Source organism: Heliangelus exortis, chromosome 1, assembly GCF_036169615.1.
Source record: "Heliangelus exortis chromosome 1, bHelExo1.hap1, whole genome shotgun sequence".
In the NCBI taxonomy this organism is placed as follows: Eukaryota; Metazoa; Chordata; class Aves; order Apodiformes; family Trochilidae; genus Heliangelus; species Heliangelus exortis.
In genome coordinates this window covers 141572435-141585686 of record NC_092422.1, presented here as the reverse complement: position 1 = coordinate 141585686, position 13252 = coordinate 141572435, and positions in this window count along the sequence as shown.

Genomic DNA, 13252 nt, shown 5'->3' with positions numbered 1-13252 from the left:
AACGTGGTGGTGTAACAACACTGAAGGTGACCATGTCTGTAAAAACAGCTCTAGTCTCAAAGGTTCCTTTAGCCTGTCTCTTCTTTTTGTCATTTTACATTGATAAATACACTCAGATGGTCCTTGATGTCACATCAGAACATCTCAGAGTCAGCACAGCACCAATGACCTTGTGCTTTCAGGCCTTGACCTGAGTAGACACCACGTCTCAGCTGCTCCACACCACAGGCACAGAGGCACTTACAAACCTCTCAACAGGTCCTGTGACATTGTGTTAGAAGTAGGGGGTTTCCTACCGTGTGTACAGCTTGAGAAGGAATTACTGGGTATTCTCTATAATTTCAAAGTTAATGTTCTGCTAATTTAAATGTTGTCACCTCTGTGGCCTTCTAAAATTTTTTTTAAAGTTTTGACAGAGGGTAGGATGAGAGGGTTGGCTGGAAATTCTTTCTTGCCCCAGACATAAGAAATCCTTGGAAGTTGTTTTCTTTTTCACATTTTTTCTCAGGGGATCACTACAGAAATCAGGAAGAGATGCAAAAGATAAGAAATATCTTTAGTCTGTGCTGGGGCTCTGCTACAGTCACCTTGAGCTCAGAGCAGATGAGCAAGCTTTGCCCTTAAGCCACAACCAGAGCAGAGAAGCCATAGGGAAATGGACAACACTGAGAACTACTATTTAACAGCTTCAGGGTACAGAAAGGGGTGAAGAAGAAGCCCACACCACAGTATTTTAGTCTCCCTGGCAGATAGTCACCTTTGATCTTCATAAACAGAGTATTCTGCAAACCACGCTGCCATACAGAGAAACACATTTTTAGAACATTAAGAAAATGCCTTTCATAACCAGCCTGCTGATCCCACCTTTACCTTTTGGTAGGGGGGAACGTACTATTTATAATGTACTCTTCTTTTACTGAGAATTACAGATGAGCCCTTGTCTCAGCAGAAACAGAGAAATGTCATTGAGAGGGACGTGTGTCAAATCACAAAGAGAGTTATTCTGAAGAGTGGGAGGTTTTTCCAGGATTGCCATTTCTTGTCAGAGAAGAATTTATTTGCAGGGAAGCTGCAAGACAAATGTCCATTCTGCAGGGGGCATTTGGTACACAGAGCACATTTGGAATGCAGAGCTAGAAAGGACCTGATCCATGCAGGAATGTAGTAGGCATATGCCATGCTTGACAGACAGTTTTCTAGCTGTTTTTTAAAGATCTTTTCCAGCACTGAAGTTAACACACTCTTCCTGGACAGCTATCCCAGTGCCTCACTGTCTTTTCAGTGACAAATGTTTCCAGATGCCTGAGGACAATTCCTGAAAGAGAAATAAGTTCACATACATGGTGTGGCTAGCAGTGGTGCAAGGCTGCTGGCCATCTCAGAACTAAAAAAAAAAAAAAAAAAAAAAAAATCAGACTTTTCAAATTCCACTTGGCAAAGTTTGTGGGCACAAAAACCATAATGATGTCAAATGTGTGCCATACTTATCCCTGTACTTTTCCATTGGGACTTCAGAAAACCATATGCCAAGTCGAAAAAAAAAAAAAAAAAATCAATTTTACCAAGTATTATGGACTTTAATAAAGAAGAGATGATACAATTTTCATAAGACTGTGTATTTGCAGTATAGGCTGAGTGCCTGTGGACTGAAAGCACATCTTACCTGCATGGCACAGCTCCCATGCAAAGGACTCATCAAGACTGGTGCAAGGGCTGCTGTGTGGTGTGAAGCCTTAGCAGTGGGAGGAAGTGAGCAAGTAGCAGCTCCTGCTGCCAGCATCACTGGGGTACCTTGGCCCCCAGCTTCATGACATGATCTGCTGTGTTTCTCCCTGTGTTAGAGACAGAGCACTGGTCTCCTGCCAGTGACCTGTGCCTGAAGTGCCTTTTCACTTAAGTGCTTGGCTTTGCCCTCACATCACCAAGACATTTTCACTGCTGAATACACATCACGGAAAAACAGGAGACTGCTGAAAATAAGGGGTGTTTTGTAAAATACTTACTGCATCAAAATTTCCATCATATTACCAGCAATCAAAGTTGCTGTTTAAAATACCCCATCCCTCCAAGAGCTATGTGTTTCTTTGTGTTTATACAGACATCTATTTTTCCTTGTTTAAGGTGTAGGAGTGAATCCAGTTATAATGTGTGAAATTCTCAACAGATTCTCAGTTTAAACTGTAAACTGATTATTCTCTGAGGCTACATTGTTAACTGGAACAGCAGCCATGCAGGAAAGGTAAACTGTTTGGATAGCCAACGCTTGCATGATCAAATAATTAATCAGCCTCAAAGGCAAAATTAGATTTCCAGGAACCCTGCTTCTTTGGGATTAGATTTTGGGAGTGGAAAAGGTCAGATTGAGCTACCAGCTCTAATAACTCACTATACTTTCTTCTGTCATTTTTATTTAATTTGTAACAAGAAAAATAAGCTTCCATCTAGAGCAAGGAAAAGGAGTTTTCTTTCTTGTTAAGGTCTGTAGGGCAAAGTCCTGACATACTTTCTTAAACCCCCAGTAATTTTTTTTTGGCTTGGTCCCAGTTAGGTTTCTAGCAGACATTTGCCTGAGATACAGAAGACCTCAATGCCAACAGCAAATTTATTTGATCTGGAGGGAATGACCAGGCTGGACCCACTGATTTACCATAGATCTGAACAAGATGAGATTCCCACCACAATCAGATTGTGATGTTTGTATGGCTGTTGAAAGAGGGCAGGATCTGTCTCACATGAAAGAGAGATTAATCCTTTTGTGATATTTAGGATCTGGACGATGGGTGCAGTGGGGAACAGCAAGCCTGAAAGCACCTGACCCAGTTCTATGGAGATTACAGCTGTGCTGGCAATATAGTAAAACCTTGGTACACAGAGGATCCTCACATGATCAGTACCTCTAGATTTCCTTGGAATGCCAATTTTTGATAAGGACTTACACAGATGTGGAGTTTAAAGCCTGTTAAAAGCAGAAATTAAGCTGAGCTTCAGATGTCTTTAGCTAGTTAGAGAACAAAGCTGAGTGAGAGAAAACCCACAGCATGCAAACTCCTTAAGGATTTTCCTTATGTGCAAGTGACCCCTTCCATCTCTTCCCAGCACAGCTTTGACACTGTCATCTGCACGTGGCTAAGTCCGTTTCTGATGCTTGTGTACAGCTATAATAATTTTGCTCCAAAGGGGAAACAGAACAGAATCACAGAATTACCTTGGTTGGAAAAGACCTTCAAAATCATCGAGTTCAACCACAATGTAACACTGACAAGACCTTAACTAAGCCATATCCCTAATCACTATGTCCATATGACTCTTAAATACCTCGAGGAATGGTGACTGCACCACTGTCCTGGGCAGCCTGTTCCAATGCCTGATAAGATTTTCAGTCTTTCTTTGAAACATCCAATCTAAACCTCCCCTGGTGCAGCTTGAGGCCATTACCTCTTGTCCTATCACTTGTAACTTAACTGAGCAGACAAACCCCCCACCTCTTTACAACCCCCTTTAAAGTTGTTGTAAAGAGCAGATTATGATCACCATTACTAACAATTCAAAAATCGTTTTTCTTTTTTTCACAATTGCTTGATTAGAAATATTTAGAAGCTAAATAGACAAGACAGACCAAGAAGAGGCAAGGTATGGGGGCAGGATGAGATGACTCTCCACAGTCACCTAGAAGGTCAGTGGCCAGGCTGAGAGAAAGCCTCAGTCACCCACTACAATTTGTCTAATTGCAATGCCCATAACCTCCAGCCACATAGCAGGACTCCACAGTATTCCCAACAATCACATTCTGGGAACAGGCACCTTTACCTTCCCAGCTGCAACCTGCTTCCCATAGCCACAGAGTGCACATGGTGCCTTGCCCAGCTAGGAAACAAACACAGAGCAAAGGAAATGCTTCAAGTTCACATCTTACCTTTCCTGCACGGGTCCAGCAAAACCCTGAATGCAACACTCAGAGCTCGAGAGGACACTTGGGTGGACCTGTGGCCCAAGATGTCCTCCTTTCTGTTTACAAACAGCCACAGCCTTGTAGGATTCTTTCCTTAATATGTAAGTTCCTGCAGAAACACATGTTAGTGGCTAAAGAGGGCAATATGGGGGTGTTAGGAAAATACTTTTATCCTACAGCATAGGAGTGGTCCACCTAAATAGCAGGCTTCTGTACATCAGGCACACAGGGCATCAGTAGAACTGAATGTAATTCATGTGCTTCCTACCAGAACTAAGCTCAGCTCTCACTAGCACTCTCAGTCCTTTCCTTCTCTAAGCAAAGAAATCTTTCCAGTTTGTTTGTTTTCTAAAGAAAAAATAAAAACTATGAAGAGGGATATTTCTAAGCTCTCTATTCACTCCCAGCTGTTTACAGGTATGCTGCTGGGACAGCAAAGTCTGGGTTTAGTGACTGGTTGTGCTATGAAACTTCCCAAAGACAAATCTCTTTTTTGCCAAGAATAACTTTTCTGTACCAAATTAATTTCCACAGTGAATGTACAAGGGGGAACAGAAATTTTAGGAGTATGCTTGAGGAATAAGACTTTCAATTACAGACTCTCAACAGTTCCTGGAAATTATTTTTTCTTTATCCATTCACCTATGTGTTTCAAAAGTACATAAGGCCATAGCATAATCAGAGTACTGTTGCCATAATTTTTAAACTTTGAGAACAGCAAGCAGATTGAATCTTATCAGGAAACATTTCTGAGGTTATATGTAAATGACACATGCACACAGCTCGACAAGATGTTTGTTTACAGTATGCTCTCAGCTACCACTTTTTTTCTATTTACAGTTCCAGCTCACATCAGTGTCTTTGAAAAACAGGCACAAGAAGACAAAAGTGTAGGTACCCAGCTGCAGCAAAACCAGGAGTCCTTCTCTCTTTTGCCAGTGATCAAAATCTTTTCCACTTCTCCCTCTAACTTGCAAATTCCTCTCAGTAACCCTAACTCCATTGTATTTAGAAGCACCTGAGAACCAGGTTGCTAGCTGTGACCTGCTAATCCCTTTCAAAGATATCTGCAGTTGGCATTTATATGAAAGGGAAGCAGATATAGGTTCTTGGACAGAATTTATAGCTGGACAAATTTAGGTGTATTGCTGCAACTGTGGTGCTGAAATGGATTGAACACAGCTGAGAAATGGAATGTTGTGAAATGGTGATTTTTTAATTTATTTTTTTTTTTAATTTATGTCTTCCACTTGAAAAATGCTGAAAAAATCTTGTTTATCTATTACTCAAAAAACCCAAACCCAAAATGCCTTGCAGAAAAGTTTACCAGTTCATAACAAACAGCAAGTCTTGATCATTGGCTAGAAAAAAATTGTCTGAATTGCTTCATATATTATCAGTTTAATGTATAGCTCACATAATGTAACAAATTATTTTTTAAAATGTTCAATCTAGACAAAACTATGGACAAAGGAAAAACTATCAAGCTTTCTATTCACAGCTGGAGAAATGGAGTACAAAGACAGTGGTGACACTGAGTTCATGGGGTAACAGATCTGCCCTGAGCTAAGGAATCCCCATGGACCAGCTTTTTCTGACTTGGACAGAGTGCCTGGTGCTTCTGGACATAAATGTGTGGGCTTATTGCTGTGGGTGAAGACATTAAACCACTGCTTACAGTACATGCGATGCAGGGAAAACATTTTCAATGTTGTGGTGGATGTCTTCCACCTTCTGTTCCCATGTGGAGTGATGTGGGCTCAGAGAAGGCTCAGGGCACATCTCCACATCTCACACCGTGGGTATCAATTGCAATACAAGTTGTTTCACTGAGATGGTCGAGTTGCCAAATGCCTCCTGTGAAGGCTGAGAGGGCCAGACAGGTAGTGCCATGTCCCAGCTGAAAATATGGGACAGAACAGCATCTCAAAAACTTCTGATGATGAGAAGCAATATTTTCAAGGGTGTCCAGATGCAGACAGGTTCATCTGGTGACCAAAGCTTGACAGGGTGAGCTTTTCATGCCTGGGATCCCAGCTATTTATGCCACTGAGCCTGGCAGAGTGCCTGCACCCAGCTGTGGGCTGCTGTGTGCAGACCAGTCAGATGTCCACATGAGGTCTGGCATCACTACAGAGACCCAAACTCACCCACATGCCTCAGGAAGAGCAAAATGTTATCTCTTCAGTCCTAATCCACTGCCATGGCCACAGAGAACCCTCCTTCCTCAGAAAGGAGGTACAGAAGGGCTGGCAGGGCAGTATGTTAAAGGCAGTGTTTTCCCTGTGATTTTTATGAGTCTCTGCAAAGAGGAAATTAGAAACTGAAGTCTACACTCTCTCCCATTTAAAAATGTGTCCATAATGCCTATGTTGTGCTGTAGGTTAATGATGCAGCTCTCAAGCAAGATTAACTGTTGCTTCAGACAGCCATCAATTTTTATGATTGCAAGACCATTTCTCTACTAAAAATGAATGTTACATTCCTTCTCCAAGGGATGGGATGTGTTCAGCATCAGTCAGGTGTGCAGGGTGGGAAGGCAAGACTAAAATAACAAAATAAAATTTTTAAAGAACCAAAAAAGGGAAAACAATAAAATGAAACAAAAAGAAAACAAAAGACACAAGCTGGTTCCTCAATTGCCACACCGGGAAGCAGGTTTGTGACTTTCCTCACTGTCACTTCTGAGCATCCTGAATAAGGTTAAATATGCAGATATGTGGATGTCCCTTGCTGATGGGGACAGATCCCTCTAAAGTGGTCCTGTAAGCATTCAATGGTATTGACCAGGCAACAGTGACTTTGTACAAGATCAGCACAAGTGTCACCCAGCCTCAGGAGCCTGGGATGTTGTTTGTTCCTGAGACAGATGGTCCAGAAATAGCTTACTGCTATAGCTGAGTTTTATCAAACTTAGCCTATATTTGGGGCAAGAGGCTGCCTATAGCTGCATCAGCAGAACAGGCAGAGTCACCTCATCTACCACTCCATTTTAAGACACCTGTCTTAGTATGAAGAACTGTCCTTTGTAGGTGCCTTTCTCACTCTTTCTCTATATCAAGTGCAGAAGGGAGCCTGATGCCTAATGATCTGAAGCACATTTTCAGGTGTTTGAAGCAAGGGGAGATGGATCCTCATCTAAAGCACAAATCTTGGACCCAGTTAGTCTGACCAGGTACAGTTGATGGGGCTGATGAAAGAATCCCAGCTACCTTCATTAACAATAATCCACATTTTAACCTGATAGGTAAAACCATCACTACTCAGTCTGAACTTTTTCAGAAGACTAAGCCAGAAGACCACAGTGTGTTAGTAACTAAATCCTTTGATTCAGCTTGGGGCTGCTTTGTCCTCACATACCTTATTTTGACACAGATTAGGGAGAAATAATCTATGTCTATGCAAAGAACTTCGTACTCTAATAACTACATCTTCATTTTACTTTTCACTATGAGGCAAGTTGAAAAAACAAATAAAAATCAGGCCTCCTATCACAAGATGTTGCCATTACAAGTTCAGCTGCAATCTTCTTAAAAATTGGACTAGAAAAAGTTCATTGTAAGCATTGCAACACTAAATTGGCTCCTAATTAAATGCAGTCCAGCTACTTTAAAACTTGTTCTGGTGTTGGTTCACTGACAACAGCTGAATGACCCTCTGAGAAAGCCCATGCTTAGGTTCATTCTTAACTGCATTTCTTCCACCCAGCTTCTACCTGTGCATGGAATTTGCCATGGAAAACTCTGGGCCTGAACAACACAAACATTTCCTAGGCACCTCCCATCATTCCAGGGACACAACTACAGCTATGGTTGAGTTTGGCCATTTGCAACTGAGTTGAAGGAAGTGTTTCTTGGGCTGTGCTACTGAAAGAACTTCAGATGGGAGGGTCTAGACATGAACTCTTATTAATTATAAAGCTGCCTTTTGCTACAAACTACAAGAAGAGCTGCTGAGTTTATCTTTCTGCTTCAACACCAGCCTGGTCAGGTACAGATGGATTATTTTACAGTCCCCTAAAGTAATTTGAGTATTTTTCTTGATAAAGCAAGGGTGGACCTCAAATTTGCATGGGAAATTTGTTTTCATGGTGGAAATCAATGAGGACCTTTTCCATTAAGCAGAATGTAGATAGAAGTAAGTGGATGCATCTACTAGCACTGCATCCATTAAGCAAGCAACTTAAATATTTAGGAGGAAGAAAAGTACTGCAGCCTTTACTACAAATATGTCAGCTCTTGTGACCTTCTGTAGGGAAATACTACAGGGAGTACAAACACACATAGGTAACTACAGAACAAAGATTTATGGTGCAGAATATCACTAAAATATGCCAGATTTGGCACATCAAAAGTATTTCCAGTAACCTGTATATAGGCCAAGGACCAACTGTGTAGGTTGTTTCCTTTCAACAAAACCCACAGATCAAATTATAAATTATAATATTCTTATAAATTTACTATGGGTAATAATATCTTCAGTTTTTTCAAAGAACCAGCTTGCATATTGGGTGGTTGTTGTGACACTTGATGTTTTTTGGGGCTGGAGAGCATCCACCACATCACTGCACTGCTGAATCCTCCTAACATGAAGGCAGCCAGGCCAAGTTGCAACCATAAGGGTCAGAGGCCACCATGGAGGAGCAGGGCAGGTCCATAATTAGCCAGACCACTTCTGAGAGCAAATTTTTATCAGTGCTTTTGCTAGTACAGCCTCAAAATACTTACACAAGAACTGTTTGAAAGAGGCTTCTCTGCCCCATATTGCTTAGCCATTTGGAGACTAAAATATGACTATATTTAAAATATCACTGTGTATATATATATATATATAAAATATATTTGATATGTTATCACAATTATATTTAAAATACCACTATTTTTTAAAAAGCTGAAGAGCTTGACACAGTAATATTTAAATGCAGGAAGGCTACCAAAATGGTAAGTGCAGGGTCTCAGGCTTTCCATTCATATGCAGAACAAGCATAGTACAAGCTGTAGCAAAGCAACCTTCAATTTATCTATTTCTGTGGTCCTGCCATTTCCAGTCTATGGCAGCTCCCCCCAAGTGCTCTGACACAGCATTAATATATTTTTCTCTTGCAGAACATGGGAGATAAATTCTGATTTATTCCAAGCTTGTTTGCCTGCTCCACTGCATGTGGTTATGTGCATATAAAAACTTTGTCACCCTTCCTCTACTGTTTCCATGCACAGTGCTGCTCAGAACATTGGACATCCACAGGCTTAGAATTTGGGTTGGAATGGACACTAAAAATCATCTTGTTCCACTCCCCTGATATGGAGAAGTCTGGGTGTTGGGGGGATGTTATCTCTATTTTGAATTAGGTTTATTTTTATCCTGAACTAGGTCTCTTCCATCAACCTGGAGGGAAGGGAAAACATTCTTGTGTACAGATGGCTTTCTTGTTTGCCTAATAAATATAGGCAAATGCACAACACAGAGAACTCTAAAACTGTTTTTGAACAAGCTAAAGCCATTAAACTGCACACGCCACATGAGAGACACAGCAATTGCACTGGTAATTATTTTCATGTTTCCTAATTCTACCACAAGACACTCATTTCACTCGCTATTATTCTGAAAAATTGTCACAGTACAGAGGGAAGCAGGGAATAGCTTGTATATCCATAATGTGATCACTGCCAATATATCAGTGTATGAAAACAAATGAATGTGTTTCCCCTCAAGTATCAGAGTAAGAGCCTACATATCAAAACCATTTGATTAAGTCTTATGAGGGGAAAAGCTGTTTTTAAAGAAATAGCATTAGGAAGCAGAAAAGCAGAACAGAGTGGCTTTATGGTCATTTCAAAAGAAAAGCAGAAGGCTCAGATGAGGATATCTGTCATACCACAGAGGCTGGTCCCTGTACAAGCAAAGAAAGGAACAAGAGAAATATGCCCAATTTCTTTTTGTTGTGCTTTTAATTAAATTATTTCCCCTGTACTTTTGTTCAGGCTATAAATATTATATCTTGGCTGCATACTCTTTGCTGGAGGATCCTGGCAAGCTCATTGTGATGTTGCATAAGCTTGTAACTGGGATGGCAGAGTCTTTCCTCCCCAGCTCACATTACAGGGAAGGCATACTGAAATTTTGGCCCAAAATTTGTCCTGTTCAGATGAGCCCCTCTTTTGCTTCCCAGCTTGCTTGGACCATGAGCTTTAGCCAAGGAAGGGCAGGGGACTATGAGGTTAAGAGAGAAAACAACCACTTCATTGACTGGTCCTTCAAACACTTTTGCTAATATGAATAATTAACCTAGCAAGAATTAATGAGGCAGAACTTCCCTTCAACATTAAAACTGCCCTAAAATTGTTAATGCTCTGCCACTGAACACAGAGGAAACACAGGGCAAACTCCTGCACTCACCTTCACATAGCCACACCTAACCAATCTTGCATTCAAACAAGGGGATTTTCATGCACCAACCTACTTGTGATGGAGTGTGTTGATGCATCACCATGAGGAACAGGCAGGTTGAAGCCAGAGAGCAGCCAACCAAGCCAAAGGGGACAATGGTCCTGGGAAAGAGAGCAGAAGGGAATTTTTTGAGTGATAATCATGTACCTGCTTCTTCCAGATCATGCAGGAAAGACTTTTACCACCAGCTCATAATTTCTTCCTGTCTTATAGATTCTCAACAAGCATGAATCACTTTGTGGGGGACATCAGTGCTTCTGATCTTGGCAGTTTCTTAAAGGACAAAAATAAGCCATGCTGCAGTGTGGTAGCTTTGGTCTCCTGTGCTTATGAGTCTGAATACTCCTGAGTCTGGAGTCTACTAGCCAAGCAGCAAACAAAAAAGTAACCTAGTTTACATTGTAACTATTTTCTAACTGAGGAAAGATAATTGTTTCTGTCTTTAAAATAATCCTCACAATGAATTTGAAAAAAAAACAACCAAGTGTCTCAATTACAATTTCTGTACAGTTGCATGAATCATGATTGATGCCAACCCAATGCATACATGCACCCAAAGGCCACCTTCTTCTGCTTGATTTGGATAAGTAACTGAAGAATATCAGATAAGTAAATTTTTTTCTTTTTCTCCTGAATCTCTCTCTGGTTAGCAGATTTACTAAAAACTCTGTTTGCCAGGATTCACATGGTAGCTCTCAGTACGAGTGAAAACTGGAATTACTGTAAATAACTTGGACATTTTGTTCAGTCTTTTGTCAGCTGTCTCAATACCATGCTTTATAACATTAGGCAGGTCAAGATGGCAGTTCCTGAGTCACTGAGTCCAGGCCTATACAGCTGCAGACTAGCTGCTCATCTGCCATTGAGGAAGCACCTCTCCCAGCCTCCTATTAGGGACAAGACTCAGTCTGTAAACACAGACGTGCTTTTTTCTACCACCAGAGTCAATAGCTGTGGTATTCAGATCCAGACCCCTTTGAGTTCAGGGAAAAAGTGGCATTCACCTTAGAGATAGCCCAGCTCTATTTCTACTTTAGCCTGCCCAATTAATTTTCTTTCATCTGGACTGCAGCAAATTGTAGCATTTAGCTGGTTTCATCACTGAGCATCAGAACCCTGACACTGATGAGGATGAGATGAACAAACATGGTCACAAAAAAGTAAGCAAGGAAGACAGCAGATATAATCTGGAGCAGTACAAATTCTAAAGTCTGTCCCCAGACACATGCTAGGTGATGGTTTTAAAGTCTAATTAATCTGAATTCTTTTCCTTTGACTCTAGACATGTGAAGGGAAGTGAGGCAGAGAGAAATTGAGAAAGAAGGGAGGGTCTCACCATGGGTGGTGGTTCATGTCCCTGATTTGCAAAACCAGCCACAACTCTCCACCTTTGCAATGCAGTTGATGTGTTCAGCATCAAAGTTGGCTTTTCACACATGTCACCATCCCATATTTATCACTGCAGAGGAAATGAAAATACAATAATGAGCAGCATACCCTGTAGCCTGGGAGCTAATTACGCACCTTTCTTCACAATGTAAGTGGGAAACACATGAGCTTGGAAGATAGCCATGGAGCAATTAAACACGCACTTGTCAACGTGTCACAGATACTATGTTTTTGCAGTTGAAATGGAAACACAAAATGCCATCTGATTGAACTTTGGAATAATTAGCACATCACAGCACACTACCAGGACTAGTACCTGCCAACAGCTATCAGCACAGCAGTGACATTTTCCACTGCGAATAATGCCATTTCCTGCTTTTGAATAGTAACGCTGGTTTTTTGTCTTCTGAAAAGGAAGCATAGGTTAAACCAGATAAAAATATAACCTCTGTAAAACAGGATTTCATTCTGCTGAGTTAACACTCAAGCAGAACTATTTCATAGGTTTTGTAACCAAACCTCAAACTCCATGGCAAAATCGAAGGAAGCTTTAATTCCCAGTAGCTCCTGAAAGGCAGAGGAAGATGCTGCCTGTTGGCCACTGCCTGTGCTAGCCAGTGCCTATCTACTCCCAGAACACTTTGTTTGCCAAGCTGCAGTTCCAGGAACACTCTGGACTTGTACTGAACTGGTGATATTTTTTTTTGTAGGCAACAAACCAATGTAAAAATACACTAGAAAGTCAGGAGGTACTGTGGGTGATTTTCAGCAGTATTCTGGCAACTTAATAATGGCAACTCTGCTCTGACACTAGAGTAGCGTGTTAAGAGAATAGTAGGAAAGCCTAAAAATGTTTCTGTAAAATTTTATTAAAGTCATAAACAGCTCTACGGATCTGTTTCCTGTAAACAAGCTGGTTATTAATAGATTTAAATTAATGCTGAATTGCACAGACTGGCAAGTACAGTCTCATCCTTTTTGGGTGGTTCTGTACAATTTTATGCTTGTAGACTATGACTTTAATTAACAAGTCATACGAGCTTGGACCGTTAGGTCTTCAGAGTCCATTAGAAGAAAAGATTGATTCTTACTAGCACCAAAACTAACAAATCTACAAAGACAAGTTTTGAAAGAAAGTCTAAAAGAAATCAGAGTAGAGTCAGCCTTGGGTACTGACTGTAGGGCAGGACTGGGAAGGAGTCAGATCCTTTATCTGATGTAGCTGAGAGTGATGTCAGTGCATTGATTTGCCTGGCTGAGGATGTGGTTTTCCTATCTGTAGCACTCCACAGCCATCCTCTCTTCCAGCTCTGCCTGTCCTTGGGAAAGATTAACACAGCACAGTGGAGCATGGATATGGGTGTTAGCTTTGAGAGCCTCAGATTTGGGTGGCACCCATGGTATAGCCACTATATAACCACTAACTGAGGAGCAGGGGTGACTTAGGAGGAGCTGGGTATATCTGCA